This window comes from Cebus imitator, unplaced genomic scaffold (genome assembly GCF_001604975.1).
Source record: "Cebus imitator isolate Cc_AM_T3 unplaced genomic scaffold, Cebus_imitator-1.0 Scaffold431, whole genome shotgun sequence".
Taxonomy (NCBI): Eukaryota; Metazoa; Chordata; class Mammalia; order Primates; family Cebidae; genus Cebus; species Cebus imitator.
In genome coordinates, this window is record NW_016107746.1 from 1,280,149 (window position 1) to 1,287,094 (window position 6,946).

General features: G+C 41.7%; 1 pseudogene; it reads left to right on the forward strand.

The window, feature by feature from the left end:
* Nucleotides 1-546: 546 nt before the first annotated feature.
* Nucleotides 547-5,723, forward strand: LOC108290326 (annotated as a pseudogene).
* Nucleotides 5,724-6,946: the final 1,223 nt, after the last annotated feature.

Genomic DNA, 6,946 nt, shown 5'->3' on the forward strand with positions numbered 1-6,946 from the left:
TTGTTTTGTTTTGAGGTAAAGTCTCTCTCTGTCACCCAAGCTGGAGTGCAGTGGCACGATTTTGGCTCACTGCAACCTCTGCCTTCCAGGTTCAAGTGATTCTCCTGCCTCAGCCTCCAGAGTAGCTGGGATTAGAGGTGTGAGCCACCACACCCAGCTAATTTTTTGTATTGACAAGGTTTCCCCATATTGGCCAGGCTGGAATCCAACTCTTTTTTTTTTTCTTTTTTCTTTTTTGGGAGATGGGATTTCTTCATGTTGATCAGGCTGGTCTCAAACTCCCGACCTCAGGTGATCCGCCCACCTCAGCCTCCGAAAGTGCTAGGATTGCAAGTGTGAGCCACCGCGCCTGGCCTCCAACTCTTGACTTCAGGTGATCTGTCCATCTCAGCCTCTCAAAGTGCCAGGATTACAGACATGAGCCACTACACCCAGCCAAAGAATAGTAATATAAACCAAATAGCAGTAGGAGGAAGGCACTTGAGCTAGGACTTCAGACCAGCCAATGTGAAATTGTAAGCCTGGGTATGTACAAATTTCAATAATATGACTGATAAGGGTGATGGATACACATTCAGACATTGCCTCTATACCCAATCCCTTTTGGAAAATGGAATCAAATCTCTGGACCATTTAGTCCCCCCAAAAAGCCTTGATTATTCCCAGAAAGCCACTTTAGGATTCTTGAAGATTTGCTCATGGTATGTTCTTGGCGTGTTCCTTTGCCTCTTCTAGCTTCAGTCTTTTCTTCTGTAAAATGAAGATAAGAATCCCAACTTTATTCATCATCTGAGTGGATTAATGGAGATTAGAGTGCCAAGCACATGAAGGACTTAATCCATCAGCTGTCATTATTGTTGTGGATTCTTTTTCCTGGAAACATCTTTTATTCCCACATGGTAGCTTTGTAAAGGTCAGGGTCAAAGCCCAGTTCTTAGACTCGCAGAAGCTCTGGGTTGGGAAGGATATTAAAGGTCACCTCTAGTCCAGGCCTTACCTATCCATCCAGCGCCGTGTCAGAACTTGTGATAGTTCAATGCAGGTTAATGATTTGGCACCTTCCTTACTGATATTCTCCAAGTAGTTGTTCAACATTTATTTAGAAATTTAAAAATTAGAATGATAGCAAAAAGTGTGATTTTCACTTATCATACTTGGTAGTTTTATTTTGGGAGTGGCCTTTAATCTATTTTGCAACTTACTCCTTAGTGATTAAAATGAACTTCTCCTTAATTGAAATTCAAGACTCAGTTAATGCTTCCAAAGTCTCTTCTGCAGGACTGGATCAATGAATAAAAACTGACACTAAAACATAAGTAGTGATTATTCAATAATTAATACTAATCAGTTACTAAATCTCTACATCTTAAAGTTTAAATACCAGTGTATTTAGAATTTGCTTGGCTTCCAAAAACTATGCTTGGCACGTGTTTTATTTTAAAAATTCAAATGCCAATACGATATACCCTTTTTAAAGTGTTAATTCCTAATTTCTAAGTGTGGCTGTATCTTCATATAATCTCTCTCTATGGCCATTAAAACAGGTTATGCCATAGATGAAATGGTCGTAAACATTTTATGGATGGAGATTTCTAAAGCTTGATTTTGCTGAGATAATCTTCATAGTTAATTAAGGACCACCGAAGACTGCCATGAGCAGCTGAGCTCAGACGTAGACTGTAGAAACACAAAGTCTAAAGAACATGAATAATTGTGTAACTAACTAAATGCTCAGGGCAGAGCTAACAAAACTCAGCTGTTCTGGGCAGCCATACCATTTTCTCCACAGTTGCTGAAAGTTGTGTAGGTTGGATCTACAGATAATTGCCCCACCTCTCCATTTCATTTTGCCTGTCTAAACATTGCATAAATAACTACTTGATAAATTCGATGTTGATGTTGGCACATGAACAGACAGACAGAAAAGCGACTGCTCATTTTAAAATTTGTAAAGCCAATGTAAATAGTAATCAAATATCAAAGGAGACTGCCTAAAAATGTTACTGTTTAAAATTCACAATAATATTTAATTTACCTAATTTCAACCCACACACTTATGGAGCTCAATTCAAAAATACTTTTGGTCTATATTTAAAATAATGTGACATTTGACAAACTATTCAAATATTAGGTTTAAAAATATACTCTTCCTAAATTATAATTTTAATACAAACTCTAGGTCCACAACTTGTAGAATTAACTATCTTTTCCTCAATAAGCCATAAACATCCAAATATACACATAGAATATGAGTGCTAGGAAACAGTCTAAGAATATATTACAAAAGAAATATTTCATATGTCAGGACAAATAAGCTTGAGTAGCTAGTGAAAAATAATCAAAGTTTAGCTTGTCTTTAAAATTTTACATATCCTTTCAAGATATACAAGAAGAACTACATCACCTACCTCTCTATGGAATGTGGTTAAAAGGACATAATTTATAGCTGTGTCATGGCAGCCAAATGGCATAAATTCTTTAGATGCTGAACGTGGCTAAAATAGCAACAGCAAATTTCATGAACAAAGCAAAGAGGAAGAGCAAAGAGAAGAAAAATCTAATACAAAAAAGGTCTAATTCTTTCTGGTTGCCTTATAGCCCAAGAGAAAATGTAAAACTCTTCTTAAGCTCTAACTGCAAAAAGTTAAAAAAGAAAATTTATTTGTTAAAAAAAGTAGGCAAATGGTACTGAGGATGCTTGAATTTATGTCACAGTGCCCTTACTATTAACCACACCAACCATGGGCCACATGCATTTGACTAAATGTGCTTGGTGGTTGATTCTAAAAATATCATAATTCAAGAAGTATACAGGGAAAAATATTGGTGGAAAAGCAAAAGCAACAAGTGGAATATTTTACAAAATTGAAAATGATACCATACAGATTAAAAAAAAAAAACCCACATCCAATTAACATATATAATTTCACTTTTATTGCTATATTCCAATGATTCTTTTCAGTCTTCTAACTTGGATTGCTTTTTATATGTGTCTTTTTTATACATTTTAAATTCTGGGGTACACATGCAGAACATGCAGGTTTGTTACATAGGTATACACGTGCCATGGTGGTTGACTGCATCCATCAACCCCATCATCTACATTAGGTATTTCTCCTAACGCTATCACTCCTCCAGCCCCCACCACAAAAGGCCCTGGTGTGTGATGTTCCCCTCCCTGTGTTCATGTGTTTTCATTGTTCAACACCCACTTATGAGTGAGAACATACAGTGTTTGGTTTTCTGTTCTTGTGTCAGTTTCCTAAGAATGATGGTTTCCAGCTTTATTCGTGTCCCTGCCAAAAAAATAAATAAATAAACTCATCCTTTTTTATGGTTGCATAGTATTCCATGGTGTATATGTGCCACATTTTCTTTATCCAATCTATCATTGATGGGCATTTGAGTTGGTTCCAAGACTTTGCTGTTGGGAACAGTGCTGCAATAAACATACATGTGCATGTGTCTTTATAATAGAATGATTTATAATCCTTTGGATATATCTCATTATATCCAACAATGAGATTGCTTGGTCAAATGGTATTTCTGTTCCTAGATTCTTGAGGAATCACCACACTGTTTTCCACAATGGTTGAACTAATTTACACTCCCACAAACAGTGTAAATGTGTTCCTATTTCTCCACATCCTCTCCAGCATCTGTTGTCTTCTGATTTTTTAATGATAGTCATTCTAACTGGTGTGAGATGGTATCTCAATGTGGTTTTGATTTGCATTTCTCTAATGACCGGTGATGATGAGCTTTTCTTCAAATGTTTGTTGGCTGCATAAACGTCTTCTTTTGAGAAGTGTCTCTTCATATCCTTTGCCCACTTTTTGATGGGGTTGTTTCTTTCTTGTAAATTTGTTTAAGTTTTTTGTAGATTCTGGATATTAGCCCTTTGTCAGATGGGTGGATTGGAAAAGTTTTTTCCCATTCTGTTGATTGCTGGTTCATTCTAATGATAGTTTCTTTTGCTGTACAGAAGCACCTTAGATTAATAAGATCCAATTTGTCTATTTTGGCTTTTGTTGCCATTGCTTTTGGTGTTTTAGTCATGAAGTCCTTGCCCATGCCTATGTCCTGAATGGTATTGTCTAGGTTTTCTTCTAGGGTTTTTATAGTGTTATGTCTTATGTTTAAATCTTTAATCCATCTGCAGTTAATTTTTGTATAAAGTGTAAGGAAAGAATCCAGTTTTAGGTTTCTGCGTATGGCTAGCCAGTTTTCCCAACACCATTTATTAAATAGGGAATCCTTTCCCCATTGCTTATACTGCAGCATGGAGACCACCTGCTCACACTCTTCTCCTGAAGAGGGAGTGAGCCCCCAATGCTCTACACTGTGTCTTCAGGGCTCCCCTCTGCCTGCCTTCCATGTCAAGTTCCTCCTACAACTCCACTTAATGGGGATCCTGGCTCCCTTCCCCAAAACCACCCTCAGTTTCCCAGGCCTTCTTTACTCTAGCAGGACATGGCAGGCTTTTCCCACCAAGGCTTCCTGACCCAGTTCATTCTGGGGGCAGTAGCAGCCCCTGTTTCCTCCCAAGGGGCAATGACCCCTCTCCAGCCCCACCTCCTCCACCTGCTATCAGCCTTAATGTTCCCTCATACAACTGGGGAGCTGTCCTCAGATCCAGCCTGGTGTCCTCTGATCTGGGCTCTCCTCTGGCCCCTTATGCTTCCTCCTTAGCACCTTCAGATCTTAACACCCCCTCCCCTGCCCCTGAGCAATAATCTCCCTGCCTACCCTGGTCCTGTCACTCACCCACCAGTGTCTTCAGCCACTATGCACCTACACCTGGTCTTGGGGCCCCTGGGAGGGGCCCCCATGGTGGAAGGCCTGGGGCACCCTGCTTCCTTGCTAGCAGCCTACTCTGCAGCAGCCAAGGCATAGCATCCCCCACTACACCCTCCCAGCCCTTGGCCCTGTAACCAGGCACCCTCAGCTTCCCACTCCTCATCACTTGATTCCTCTCAGCATAGTCCCCATAGACTCCCCGGACAGAGCCATCCTCGGGCCCCTGCTCCTGTCCCCCAACGCTTTTCTCTCCCGGAGCCATCTCAACAATCCTCCCTTCTGTGCTGTCCCTCCTGGGAATCCCCACCCCTGGCTCTTCCCATTCTGATGGGAGCTTTAACCTTTCAGGGTCAGATACACACCTGTGCACACCTTCCTCCTCCCCCAACCCTCTCCTCAGGGAGCCTTCCTCAGTCCAGGCACCACATCCAGCCCTCCCTGCCTGGGACCACCGGTGGCAGTCTCAGCAGTGTGCCAAGTGCCCCTGCTTCACCAGCTGCCTCCAAAGCCCTGGTAGGCCCCAGCCCTATGCTTCAAAGCCTATTAGAAGGGCTAGGTATGGGGACAGGCCCAGCTTGCCCTCTGCCTCCCTGGCTGGTGGAGAGGCTTTCCCTTTCCCCAGCCCTGAGCAGGGCCTGGCGCTGAGTGGCCTTTGGGGGTGGTGGTATATGGCACTCTCCCCACCAGGTGCTAAGGGGAACACCCCCTTCCCTAGGTCTTTAAGGTATTTTTGCACAAATGACTCTTTTATACTTAATTCGACTTCATTGCTTCCCTTCTTAAAGCCAACAGGCTCAGTTTACAAACCTGTGAGCTACTGTTGGCTGTTGCCCACCTTTCCAGTGAAAGGTACAAAGCAATATGCATCATGCATCCTCCCCTACCCCTCCAACACCCCTCTGCCTCTGGCTCAGGTTGCTTAAAGCACAGATCCCCTCTTACCCCTGTCCTCAGGTTTGAAACACATAGCCTAATTTTAAGTTGTAGCCAGGTTCCCCCAATTTCCTCTGGGATATAAAAAAGGGATAAGAGAAGACCACCCTCTGGGCATCTCCTCCTGTACACATTACACTGCCCCTTCTCCCCCCATCAAAACACTCAGACAATGTAATGATGCAACTGAGGATTATGCAACGTGGCCCAGCAAGAGCGGCCAGCATGACCAGCTGTCCAGGGTCTGCCTCCTGCCTTTTCTTTTGTAAAGACAAGACCCTTGGGAGTTTTAATTCTGTTTTGTACTTTGCTTGTGGGGCCTCCACTGCTTTTCTATGGGAGACACTCTTAATTTAACAGATGAGAATATTTTGAAACTCTGGAAAAAAATTATTCAGGAAACCATGCTATAAATAGATGTGCTGTTATCCAAACTTTGTTTTTCCATTTATAGAGCACAGACAGAGTAAGCTTAGCATAATTCTTAAGGGCCATAGGATTTTCGGAATGGTTAATAAGTATTGGCTTCAACCTCAAGTCATCAGCTGCATTAGCCTCTAACAAAAGAGTCGGCCTGTCCTTTGAAGTTTTGAACCCACACGCTGACTGCTCATCTCTAGCTAGGAAAGTCCTAGGTGGGCATTCCTTCTAATAGAAGGCTGCCTTGTCTACATTGGAAATCTGTTGTTCAGTGTAACCACTTCCATCAATGATCTTTGCTATATTTCCTGGATAACTTACTGCTTCACTTTGTACTTTTATGTTATGGAGAAACTTCTGCTCTTAAGCCTCATGAACCAACGTCTGCTAGCTTCCAACTTTCTTCTGCAGCTTTCTCACATCTCTCAGACTTCAGAGAACCAAAGAGAATTAGAGCCTTGCTCTGGATTAGGCTTTGGCTCAAGGGAATGTTGTGGCTGGTTTGATCTTCTATCCAGACCCAAAACTTTTTTGGTCATAGGCTGTTTTGCTTTCTTATGATTTGTGTGTTCACTGGAATAGTACTTTTTAAATTTCCTTCAAGAACTATTCTTTTGTATTCACAACTTAGCTAACTGGCACAAGAGGCCTAGATTTTGGCCTATCTCAGCTCTTCACATGCCTTCCTCACAAAGCTTCATCATTTCTAGTTTCTAATAAGTGAGAGATGTATGATTTTTTCCTTTCACTTGGATACTTAGAGGCCATTATAGGGTTTGTAAGTGGGCTAATT